Genomic DNA, 13588 nt, shown 5'->3' with positions numbered 1-13588 from the left:
ACGCAGGCGGTCAGCTGGGCGCCGCCGCCGCCGTTGGCGGCGCGGCAGCGCGATCTGGTGTCGTCCGCTCGACCCAGATCTGGGCCCTTCGGGCCCCATCTGGGCTTGGGCGGGCCGGCGGCGGGGATCGTCTCCGGCGTGGCTTCTGGGAGGCGGGGGAGACGCAACGAGTGGCTGGGTGCTGGCGGCGCCGACGCCGACCTGCTGCATCGTGGTCGGCGGGGCTTAACGGGCCCGAGGCGGGCCTGGCTGGGCCAGGGGTGGCCCGGCATGCCCTGCGGCCATGTCCGGACGGCTATCGCGACGGTGCCGGAGGCATGGGCCTCCCGCACGACGGCGGTGGAGGTGGTTCCCTCCCGCTCGGCGTCGGTGTTGCTGCTCCCGTCGTGGTGCGCTTCTCTCCTGTCCTCTTGGCCTCGTGGTGGTGTTCGTAGTGAGGCGGCGTTGGTGGCGGCGCTTCTGCGTTGGCGCATGGGGGTGGGCGACGGTTTGGCGGGTCGGTTTCATCCGGTTGGGCGGTTGGGTCTGGGAATGCAGGAGAAATACCTACCGGCTTCGGCCCCGATGCGGTGACACCCGCGGGTGCCACCATTCCTTCCTGGAGGGTGTCAGTGGTATTCACCCCCCACCTCCCTCCGCGTGCCGGGGGAAACCCTAGGACTCGTCCGGGTAGCAGCGTCGTCGGCGTCGCATTCCTTCTTGGATGTGTTGCTTGGTACGCGGCGGTTCGGAACCTCGGTCTGTGGTGGTTTTTATCCGGTGGGCGCCGCGGTGGCGGGTCATCCGCGCTTTGCCGAGCTGCCGTAGTTGGCATTTGTTTCTTCTTCCTTTTTTTTTGGTGTGTTGTGCTGCTCGCCACAGCGATCTCTGTACTCGGTGTTGGTTGCTTTGGAATAAAAAGCGGGGGGAAATCCTTTTTCGGCAAAGGACTTCCAATCTACATAAATCACGACCACATTTTCTGCATTTCATATCTAAAACAACATTGTCTGACCATTGGCTTAGGCACATTCTAATACAAATTGCAAACTGCTGATAAGTGCTGACATGGCATTGGTTTTCGGTGAGCATATAAATTTACTTGAGTGAAAATAAATTTTCAGTCATAGTGATAGCTCCAGCCAACAACCGAAAAAGTAGTCTCATTGGCTATAAGTGTCCCCAACAGTCCAAAGAGGTGTAGACTCCAGAGCAGCAGTATGAAACATCATCATAACCAAATCCTGAGAATATTGAAAATGTACTGTCAGCAACATGAACAAAGATAGAATGGCACACACTTAAATGGCGGGGAAGAAACATGACGTAAATATGGTGTATGGATTGATCACATCCAGTGACCGAAGGTCTCGTTGCCATTCTCCAGTGTATGGATTGATCACATCCTGAATGCTTTGCATCTACGAAAGAAGAAAATGTGTCAACTCAAAGCAAGATATAAAAAGCACCTAACGAAAGTAGTAGAGGATGCTCGGGTCATCTGCTTTCAGAAATGTCATGTTCACTGTTGTTAGCTTGCAACTTGATGGGTCTTTTGGATTAAATGAGGAAGCCCACTTGTAATGCTACCGATGCTTAGCTTCTGAAGAAACTGTGGATAACAAACTTGTGTGTTTCCGCTGCTTCAGTAGTCCTCCCATCAGTACCTGACGGCTGTTTGATTGCGCATTTCCGTATGCAATTTCTCAATCTAGCGAAATATATCATTTAATTTGGAATGTCTACCATGAATAACTACACCAAGATTGCACAATTTCAGCAGCTGAGAGATGTCGGCTAGCCCTTTCTCATCGCTGGAAACTTTGACTCGAGAATATGTCCATGTTCTTCATTTTCTCTCTGCAGAGGGACGCCATTAACAATGTCAAAACTGTTTTTCAGATCTTGCAACATCATCGATGGTATTGGAATAATTCTAGCCAAAAAGGAAAATACTTCAACACTGGAAAGGCAATAGCTTTTCTGTCAATTGACTGACTGTACCATTGCATGACGGGTGTCCAGCACCTCCAGGAACTGAAGCATCTAGATTTGCTTCAGCAGATACCATGGCGTCAATTCACATCATGCGTGTCACCAAAGACCACACCGAACGTGGCGGACCACACGCTAGCCCAAGCGCCGAGCTCGAGCCATGGTTCCACTGCCGCAGCCGCGCGCTTGCTTGGGGCAGCGACCATGACCGGGGCTAATTTTTAAGAAGTGTAATTGTGCTCTATTCATGGGCTGCAGACTGGTATAAAGAATTGAAATGTGTTCTCATCCAAAATCTAGTTGCCTGCGCTAGTGCACTTCAGTTAGTAATCGGATTTTGCTTCAGGGCCATTGAGCATGTTTTGTGCTAGTCCTAGGAACTGCTGGTTGTAAAAATACATTGTAGATGCATGGATCTCTCCAGTAAGAAACATTGCTATCTCATCAAGGTTAATTAGTGCCAATAAATACATGCAAAGAGAGATTATTAGGGGCCAAGCAGTAAAATAAAATAGACCAGCTCAAACTGAGATGCAGTCAAGAAGTCAAAGCAAGTTGGGGAGGAAGAGAGGTTGCAGACAAATTTGAAGCAATGAACTGCAGGTTGTCAGAGAACCAAAGACCATAATTTCAAGCCTCTTTTTCGACATACCTCAGGTGTAGAACTGACCGACGAAGTTTCGGTGAACAGTGGATCACTGTCGGACGCTGGCTTGTTATCCGTCGAAGTGTAGAACCAAATCACGACACGGAACTGAAGATTCAGAGAGCTGAAGCTGGACTAGCTGTTGTGTAGCTATGTGCAATTCAGAGAACTGAAGCCAGCCTCGCTGTTGTGAAGCTATGTGCCGGCGGGCCGTCCGGGCGTCCATTCAAATCACGAAACTGAACACAAAATTCAGATGACTGAATCTCGCTGTTGTGTAGCTATGTGCCTACAGGCAGTCCGGGCGTCCATCCAAATCACGACACTAAACTCAAAATTCAGAGAAGTGAAGCTCACTCTTGTGTAGCTATGTGCCGGCGGGCCGTCCGGGCATCTGGCCATGGGAGGCACGGATGTGTGCGGTGCGCCGGTTGCTGGAGACCAGCGGCGTGCTATGCCGTAGCTCCGCGGATGCCTGCAGTAGCGCGACCATCTCCTCCTCACGCACCACCGACTGCACCAACGCCGGAAGGTCCAGCGTGCCTTGATCTGTCAATGAATCACCATCTTAATGGTTCAATACCCAAAGAGATTTTCAAATTACCCAGCCTTTCTTACTTCTTGGACTTGTCATATAACTCCTTTTCTGGACCCCTTCCCAGTGAAGTTGGTAGCTTGAAAAACCTTAACGCGTTGATTCTATCAGGAAACCAGTTGTCTGGCAAGATACCAGAGAGTCTTTAGAATTGCATAGTGTTGGTATGGCTATTATTAGACAACAATTCCTTTGAGGGAAGCATACCTCAATCACTGAAGAATATAAAGGGGCTCAGTAAGCTGAACATGACCATGAATAAGTTCTCCGGTAATATTCCCGTAGCCCTTGGCAGTATTGGAAACCTGCAGGAACTGTACCTAGCACACAACAAATTGTCAGGATCAATCCCTGCAGTTCTACAGAATTTGACATTATTGACCAAATTGAATTTATCGTTCAACAATTTGCAAGGTGATGTGCCAAAGGAAGGTATTTTCAGAAACGTCACTCAGTTAGCGGTTGCTGGGAATGTCAATTTGTGTGGTGGTGCACCTCAACTTCACTTGGGTCCATGCCCCACAAGCCACTTAAGCAAGAAGAATAAAAAGATGTCAAAGCCTCTTATAATTTCTCTAACGGCAGCTGGAGCAATCTTGTTCTCACTTTCAGTTATTCTTGTTGTTTGGATACTTTGCAAGAAGCTCAAACCAAACCAGAAGACATTAACACAAAATTCCATTGCTGATAAGCATTACAAGAGAATCTCCTATGATGCATTATTCAGAGGAACTAACGAGTTTTCAGAAGTGAACTTGCTTGGAAGAGGAAGTTACGGTGCAGTTTATAAGTGTGTTTTGGACACTGAAGATAGAACATTTGCTGTCAAGGTGTTTAATCTTGGTCAATCTAGGTATTCCAAGAGTTTTGAGGTTGAATGTGAGGCCATGAGAAGAATACGACATCGTTGTCTCATTAAGATCATTACTTCTTGTTCGAGCGTCAACCACCAAGGTCAAGAATTCAAGGCACTGGTCTTTGAGTTCATGCCCAGTGGTAACTTGGATGCTTGGCTCCATCCAAAATCTCAAGAGCCCACTACAGACAACACACTCAGCCTTGCCCAGAGGCTTGATATTGCTGTTGATATTGTGGACGCAGTAGAATATTTGCACAACTACTGTCAGGCATGTGTAATCCACTGTGATCTTAAGCCAAGCAACATTCTTCTTGCTGAAGACATGAGCGCGCGAGTTGGAGACTTTGGCATGTCCAAGATCCTTCAAGAAAATATAAGTGAGGGGACGCAAACTTCGTATAGCTCAACTGGAATTAGAGGTTCCATAGGCTATGTTGCTCCAGGTGACTGAAACTCTAGTAAACTTATATTTTACTGACACTCTACTAGACTTCAAGTTTACTTTTCACTGGAATATGGCATGCTAACCACAAGACTTTGCATAATTGCAGAGTATGGCGAAGGCTCTGCAGTCTCAATGGCTGGTGATATTTATAGTCTTGGCATATTGCTGCTCGAGATGTTTACTGGAAGGAGCCCAATGGAAGGCACGTTCAGAGATTCATTGGGTCTGCATAGTTTTGTCGAGGATGCTCTTCCAAGTAGAACCTTGGAGATAGCTGACCCAACGATATGGTTGCACAGCAAACAACATGATAACATTATAAATATTAGAATCCAGGAGTGCTTGGTTTTAGTTTTCAAGCTTGGCTTATCCTGCTCCAAGGCAGGACCTCGAAACCGAGCACTGACGAGAGATATAGCAGCGCAGATGCATGCAATCAGAAATGCGTACCTCAAGTCTATGGGGGAGCATGGAGCAGAAAGAGAAGCCTCGACTCAAGAAATCAAACACAACGTTGAATAAACAAGCTGGTACAAGACATGATCCTGCATTGGTTAGAAAATTATGTATCATTTCAGTTAGTAATTGTTTTCAGAGCTATGTTGCTTTACAACTATATTACATAAATTGCCAAACCATGGTGCTCTGCAAATAATAGCACTATATCAAGTTGTAGAGAGTTTCAGAAATCAAACAGTGTAACTGATTTTACCATTCTCAGAAACTATACACATGCAGCAACACTGGTTTCTCAAAAACTTTACACATGCAAGCAGCATTGCTTCATGTTTCAGGTTAACCAGCAGGCAAAAACTAGGATTGCACAGTAACAAGCACTAAGGAAACAAATGGCAAATTAGAAGTGCATTAGTATTATTCAGATAATTCATGCAACAATTTCCAGGAACACATTATGCTAAATTCCAAGAATTACTATAAAAACATCCGCAAACAAGCTCAAGGAAATCAAAGTCGTCAAAAATTGGATCAGATCAAATCACATCCATTTCCCATTCGAACCATTTTACCTACCAGCCACACGGACAAAATAGAATCCAAATGGCACATCTATATCAAGCTTCATATGCACTGGGCAAACTCCTTGCCTTGCAAATGCAGGTGTCTGTAAAAAATGCAACGGATACGAACAAAAATCATGAGTCAAATAGTTGCTGGAAAATATGTAAATAACCTTATAGGCTTCCTTGATAGTCAATGGCACCAATTACAAGACCCTTATATGATCGTTCTGATTGTCTAGTCCCTTCAGATTTCAACCAACCAGGGCCTTTTTTTAGAATGTAGAACTACAGCCATTACCAAAGATCAGTAAAATTTTAGTCGTGATACTATGGCATCTTGTTACTCAACTTCGTTAGACCAGAAGTACACAGAAAAGATAACAAACAAGACAACCTTAATTCAAATGCAGTTGTGCACAATGCTTTGTTAGTTGATAGTCAATTTGTGACATGACTCCCTTAACTGAAAGTGGAATATGCACCACCAGGCATGCCACATCACCAGCGCCACTAGTCTACCCATGCTTATAACTGACATCACAACATCAAGGGTCCATCAAAAGCAAGTAAGAATAGAATGTTGCATGGTTCATACCTCCTACATAGTACTATAATAGTGAATTTACATTTTCTTGAAGCATCAGAAGCTTCACATAGTCACACCGTACCATCAAGCCATCTCATGTTGAACCGCACCATCTCGAGGTTTCCTTTCAGGGCCCTCCCGACTCTCAACTGTAGGCTCTATGTTGTTTGTCAAGAAGATATCCTCTGCCTTATCATTGGAAGTGAACTGACGTAAAAAAAAAGGCTATCAGAAATTACCAAATCATGGGATAGCAAGTTGCTGCGAACGTACAAACGGAACAATGTTACTGACAATACTCCATAGTAGATCGCTCTCAGGAACTACTTTCAAGTAATGATATATATAAGCATGATGCTTCGAAATATCTGATGGCCATTAACACTAACTTGAGGATATATATAGGGAAGAGTTAATGCAAGTGTTCAAAATTAGGGGTCTGGTGAGTCAAGTTCACACATCACTTAAATAAGAGGGTATAAGCAGACTGCAGAAGGGCAATGTTCAAATATAGTTGAGCTATTTAGTAAAAGAGTCTTTTCCCGTGGTGCACCTCATGAGTAGCATTGTTTTAATTTGTCATAACTGATGTACAATCAATCATCATATCTTGCAGATTTAGTGAAATAATGAGCTATACCTATTCTCTTGTGCATCAATATAAACAAATCAGCAGCGACACATAGTAACCTTAACATATGTCATAGTCGCACAAAAGTGTCATTTATATAAGTAGACCATTACATAAGTGAGCTGATGAAATAACAATTAGAGCAGAAGATTAAGCCAAGGAATAGCACCACATGAAAACCTTACAAACATATATACTCGCTCAGTTAAGCCTTACAAACATAGCCTAAAAACAGTCAAGAGGCTATATTGATATGTGGCACTTGTCAGTCATCTCTTTGTGTCCAGAAAAGAATGGGGTGGTGTAATGACAAGTTAAACAACATACTACTGAGTCGAAGATAAGAGGTTAGGAACACTACTTCTCGTGATGATTTATAAGAAAACGGCATACACATAAGTAGACTGAACTGAACATTTCCTGTGCCTAATACAGGTTCAGAGGCCAGTTGTGGACAAAACATCTACAGTTTACTTGCCATTTCTTGTGCCAAATATGCTGCGTCGGCGCGCGCTGGCGGAGGATTTTCAAAGGGAAAAGCAGGGGACGGAAGTACCTTGCGTCGGCGAAGATCCCTCGGGTGGCGGCGGCGGTCGCCGAAGATCCCTCCGGCGGCGGCGGCGGCGGGGCGTGAGTAGGGATTTTCTTCCAACCGTGGACCAACCTAGCGAGCCGGGCCGCGACTGGTGGGCCGTCCAGCGTGCTTAGCGGCTTTAATTAGGCTGTGTGCGCTCGGTTCGACGTCGCTTAATCCCTCAGACTGATTTGTCCTCTCCCTTTATATATTAATTAATAAAATCATTTAACTAAACTAAAAAAATAATTGAAAAAATCTTCACCACACATTAAAAAATATTTTTGTAACGTAAAATGCTGCTCACACATATTTAAAAAACATTCAACATTTTGCAAAATGTTCAAAAGAATTGAGTGAAAGGTTCGGGTATTAAAAAATTGTTCATGATGTTTTAATGTTCAGGAAAATAAATTAGTCTTGAGTAATTCGTTAGAAATGTTCTTATTTTTTGCAAATTTATTCATCACATAAAAAAAATGTTCACACGTAAAAAAAACGATCATGACATTTCGTAAAAGTATTCACAGACTGAAGAAAAATGTTTGTGCTGTTTATAAAAACTGTTCATAACATATACAAAAAGATCTTTGGATCGTTTAAAAAATGTTCGTAAACACATTATATATGTACCTATGTTCTACAAAAAGAACATTCCTGATATTCATGAAAAATGTTCAACGTGAGTTTGAAAAGTGCTCAGCATGTATTTCGAAAATGTACAATGTGTATCTGAAAATTGATCTATCTATATATAAAAATGTTCAATGTGCATTTGACAAATTTTGACTATGTGTTTAAAAAATGTTCAATGTGTGCCTAAAAGGAATTCACCATTTATAAAAAAAATATGTTAAACATGTATTAAAAAAGTTAACTCTTAATTGAAAATATTTGAAAATTATAAAAAAAAGGGAAAATTTTAATGAAAAATAAATTTAGAAAATAGAAAAAAGATAAAACCCGAACGTTCCAAACAGGTGCCTACTCTACATTGAAGATACTACCTAACCAGCATTATTCCGTAAAAAAAGACTACCTAACTAGCGTTATTGGGCCAGCCCATCCTAGTGCCTACTGCAATAGGCCAGACATAGCTCTCCCGATTCACCCAACCTACCGGCTAGCCAGCTAATTTAGGGGTGTTTGGTTTTAGGGACTATTTTGTGTTGGGACTAAAAAATGTCCCTAAAAGTCCCTAGCAAACCAAACAGGGGTGACTTTTTTAAGACTTTTTGCTAAAAGTCCTTAGAAACCCCTCTTTGAGAGTCTTTTTCAAAAAGCCCTAGGGACTAGAAAAAATCCCAGGACTAGAGAACCAAACACCACCTTAATCGGGAGGTTTACTAAAAGAAGCTAATTTAATGTGTACCTAACACGTATGTGGACGTATACAATGAAGTCTCTAATCAAACCCGGCCAAACGAACCTTAAAAAAAACGACCAAACGAAGCAAGTCTCTGATTAAACTTCACGTACGTAAGTACAACAACATCATCGATCAAACTTGTCCAAGACTATTTCCAACTCTCCTCCGTATTTCACACGTCATGGATGTGTGCTACTATATTATGTCCTCGTCCCCGGCCAGGAGCTACACATCATCGATCCAAGGTAAGGAACATAGCTAGGTACTCCATAGCCAGCCGAGCCAACCGAGATCATGGGCAACTACATGAGCAACCAGTTGTCGTACCGGCACACGCAGCGGGTGGTGGTGAAGATGGACATGGAGAAAGGCGGCTGCGGCACCGAGTTCCACTGGGCCCGCACGAATTGCGAGGGGAGGAAGAACGCCGCCGACGTGCAACGCTGCATCAAGTCGACGGCGGCGCTGCAGGAGTGCATGGAGGGCAACAAGTGCCACTTCAACAACTACATCAAGATCATGAACAAAGGGCTGGACGAGGACGAGCAGCGCCACGGGAGCAGCAGCAGATACTTGTTGTTTTGGGAACAACAGGATCGCCGGTGGAGGTGGAGGTGGTGGACCGGCATGATCAGGACCTCGCCGCCACCGGCCTCTGATAATCCCTTCGCCGCCCCCTCAACTAGATAGATTGATAGATCGATTTCTTTCAAGATCCTTCTGATTACTTAGGCATAGATGGCAGGTGTTGATAGATTTATTTCAGGATTATTAGTACGATTACTTACCCACTTAGGTGTTGCATTATTATTTTCTTCGATCGCAGTTTGTCGACGTTGAACTTGTTCTCGTATGTGGACATGATGGATCGTTAATTTATAATACGATCTAAATATGCTGATACCTATACATTTTTTTTAGAAAAGGAGGATAAACCCCCGGCCTCTACATCTGGACGATGCATGCGGCCATCTTATTAATTATTCACAGAGATTATACAAAGTAGCACAGTGAGCCTGAAGCCACCATCTAGGTAACACATGTTACTACTCCTATCCCACTGATGAAAGTGTGCCGAATATTCGGGCCTAATACCAAACGGACATCGCACCAAACCCTAACATCTAAAGCCGGATGCCCCAGCCCAGCCACACACCGGGACTGGGTCCCATACCGGACCGACGCACTCCCAGAGGCTGTCGCCGCCATCTTTCACCGGTCCATCTCCAGAGCAGCAAGTAACCCATCGACCTTGCCTGGCTGTCGTCGACGCCACCACGATGTCAGACAACTCCACCATCCTACATGAATCCGTCCACATGCGCCGTCGCCGAACCTCCGCAGCACCATGCCACCGGGATCCGCCATCGGCCTTGCGGTGGATGAGACACCGCTCTTCCGTTTGTCCCGTCCAACTAGCACTTGCTCCAAAACGATGCCACCGGGAGGGACAATGGCATCAAAGGTATCATCATCGTTCGATCTGGTAGATCCAGATCTAGGGTTTCCCCTGGAGCATCACGAGTGGGGTGCCACGACCTGCAACAACGATGCCTCGAGAAGGGAACGACGTCATAGACGCCACCATCGTCCGCCATTATCGAAGTTGGCGCGATTTTCACCGGAAGTCACGTCCCTCCAACCTCGCGGCTGGCTGGAACCGAACGGAGCCTCGTCGTGGAGACGAGGACCGCCATAGGCACGCCGGCACGGAGCCTCCAGCCGCCCCTCACCGGCCCTCCTCGCGCCACCGGCCGGCCAAGGACGCACCGAGACGGATCTGGACAGGACGCCAGATCCGCAGCCATAGGAGCGACCCATGAGCCCGCAACCGCCACACCGCCAGCCATGTAGGTTCCCATCGCCGCCGCGCAGCAGGGGCGCGGCCCTGACTACCGCCCCCGGCCTCCCCGCGTGAGATGCCGCCTCCGCCTCACTGGATCTGCCGCGGCGACCAGCCGCCCTGGATCTGCGGTGCAGGACCCGCCGCCACCGCGGCCCTAGCCGGCGGCTAGGGATGGAGGAGCGGGGACGGGCTGGCGGCGCGGGAACGGGGGCCCGTGGCGCCGCCCGAGGGGGGGGCGGCGCGAGGGAGAGGGGAGAGACGCGAGGGGAGGGGGAGCAATTAATACCTATACATATGTGCAACACTGCATAACCACACGGAAGATTCATTAATCCTTTTCCAGCATAGTTTGCAAAGGAGACTAGAAAAGTTTCTTAAGAATGGCCAGCTAGCAGTAGCTGCTAAACCGAGAAACCAATATTTATTTCATGGTGCTAGATGATGCCTCCCGTGTTGTTGCGGGAAAAATAATTTAAAATAATTTGTGCAATAATCTAACATCATGATAAAGAGAACATATAATGTGCTTATAATTTTGGTTATGTCGTTAGTATATTTTCTGCAACAACCAAGTGCGGGAGTATGCAATGGAATAAAATTTTATTTTCCGGTAGTTTTTCTGAATGTAGGTACCGATGAAGCCACTAATTAAACTAATTAATGTGACCCTGCTAAGACCATTGAGAACTATACTCCTGGTCTGGAAAATTGCAAGGTAAAAATGCATGTTAAAGTACAAATTTCACAACTGGAAACCTGGACTACATGTACATGTTTCACACAGATAATAAACTCGCAATAAATTCATTGGATATTGAAAATAATTACTAAGGAGGCATATTTACTTAGGCGAGGCTGCATGTTTAGTAAATAGGATTAGTGGATAAGAACTATATAGATAGATAGATAGGATTTCTTATACGCTTGCTAGATATTCCACTTTTTGTAGGACAACCCCATTTTTTATTAGTCATTTACAAATGGTAAGGCTTGCCAATTATGTTATTTTTCGAGTCTGTACAAAAAAAACTTTTATGTATGTTCCAAAATATAAGATGTATTTTTGCAAAAATTCAAACATTAATATGTTTCATCAAGTTATGTATTGATAGTTATTTGGGTATAATGACACTATTTGGGTATCATGTATTGATAGTTATTTTATAAAATCTAGTTCAACAAAGAAGATTTTGTCTTTAAAAGATAATAATGCTCCTTATATTTCAAAACCTAGGGAGTATGCCATTCTCATTGAAGTACCCGACTTTGACAGCGAGACACGCGCTGATGTACTAAAGATAATCCTTCTGAAGCATTGTAAAGATATGTGAACTTTGCATCGATTTCATAGGACCGATTGGTGGCATCGCTATGAGGGCCATGAGAAGGGACATTGGTCAAACAGTAACTATTTTGGTTGATCTTTCATTATCTCGGTTTAAGGAGTCCAGTGCTTATTTTCTTATTCAAGCTCTTTCATGGGCTATCTTGTGTTGGGCCTTATTTTGTGTGAGTGTGTTGGTGTTGCCTATGTGCATCTTAGCTATGCAGAGGCCGGGTGTGTACTCATTGTGTTTGCATCCTCTTGATGCTCCATTTTGAGGCAATAAACCCTTTATCGAAAATCTTGTGTTGGGCCTTATACTCCATAGTCTGGTCGTGTGCATATTTGCAGGGAGCTATTTCTTATCTATCCCTCATGCGATGACCCAGGTGCTCACGGATTCCCAATCTGTCTTCGAGCATCTTTCCTTGAAGAGGCCAGCCTGAGATGCCAGATCAGTATCCACCTAAAAGGATGGACTTTGTCATGCAAATGTAAAACATACATAAATAAATAAGTGAAGAATTTTTCAACATCGAGCCAAGCATTTTAGACCTCACTGGCCGCACGGTTACTGAAATTGAGTATGGTTGCTATAGTCAAAGGAGGCTTCAGATGCCCTTGCTCTGGTCTACCATTAGGGATGGACCAAAAGATCGAAGCTCATGAGCTTAATGAGCACTCGGTAGCTCAGCTTGTTAAACTCGTAGCTTGCTTTTTAATGAACAGAGTCAATCATTGATTTTAGCTCGTTAAACTTAACGAGCAAGCTAACAAGTTTCGTGAGTAGCTTGTTAAGCTCGTTAGTACAACACAACATATATTTCTATTATAGGTAACACCATATTTGTGGCACGTCTACCCATCTACTCAATCTAATCAACCCAATCCAATCCATAGAAGGCAAAAAATTAGCACACCTCCTCTTGTAGTCACCAGATTCCTTCATAAAACTTACACCCACACATAGGCCATAACACAATGTAGTCTGTTAATGAGCGCGCTCACCAGCTTAACGAGTGTTGATGTTGACATGGTGCTGGTTGGCACCAACGAAATGGGTCGAGATGAGAAGAGAAGGGTGTGTGGTGGGGTGGGGTTTTGTGTTCAGCCCGCATGTTGGATATAATATGGCGGATAGTCCGGACAACGACATTTCTTCCCACATATGATGTGGATTTGCGGGAGACCGGACTGTCCAAATGTTTGAATTTTGGGGAGCCTACCCGGCGTCTGTTTGATGTCCGAACACGCCCGAACATATGAGGGAGAAATGAACTTCGACATTGAAAACGACCTTAGTTATTTATTTAATTCATTTATATATGCATTGTAGCCCATAGCAACGCATGGACCTTCTACTAGTCTTTACTAATAACAGAGTAAAACGTTGTGTACATAGTTTTTTTTTAGGGACGTACTGTACATAGTTATGGGGTATCATTTATGTACAATTATTTCGTCAGTGGCACTGAAGAACCGATGAGAATCCTCCGACACAACCAGCACATGCTTTGATAATACTCATCCTTTCCTTAACCATGCATGCAAAGTCCGAAAAGGAAGCTGTGATGGAGAGCAAAGAAGATACCAAACTCCTGCTCCTACATTGGCATCCTCTCCCTTACTTCCCTCCGAAACCTCCGTTCCCTTGATGCCACTCCATCCTCTCCTATATTAACACGATATTGGCATTATTAAATTAGCTACTAGTACA

At 44.6% G+C, this 13588-nt stretch overlaps 1 long non-coding RNA gene across 1 annotated transcript; it reads right to left on the bottom strand.

Moving 5' to 3' along the window:
- Positions 1 to 953: 953 nt before the first annotated feature.
- LOC123142926 (uncharacterized) lies at positions 954 to 7437 on the bottom strand. Its single transcript, XR_006470633.1, has 5 exons — positions 7315 to 7437; positions 4970 to 6334; positions 3423 to 3535; positions 3239 to 3338; positions 954 to 3169 (listed from the first exon to the last, which is right to left on the bottom strand). It is a non-coding gene; the product is annotated as an uncharacterized lncRNA (long non-coding RNA).
- Between the last annotated feature and the right edge of the window lie 6151 nt (positions 7438 to 13588).

Source organism: Triticum aestivum, chromosome 6D (genome assembly GCF_018294505.1).
Source record: "Triticum aestivum cultivar Chinese Spring chromosome 6D, IWGSC CS RefSeq v2.1, whole genome shotgun sequence".
Lineage (NCBI taxonomy): Eukaryota > Viridiplantae > Streptophyta > Magnoliopsida > Poales > Poaceae > Triticum > Triticum aestivum.
Note: the sequence above shows the minus strand (reverse complement) of the source record. Positions and strands in the feature narration are given on the sequence as shown.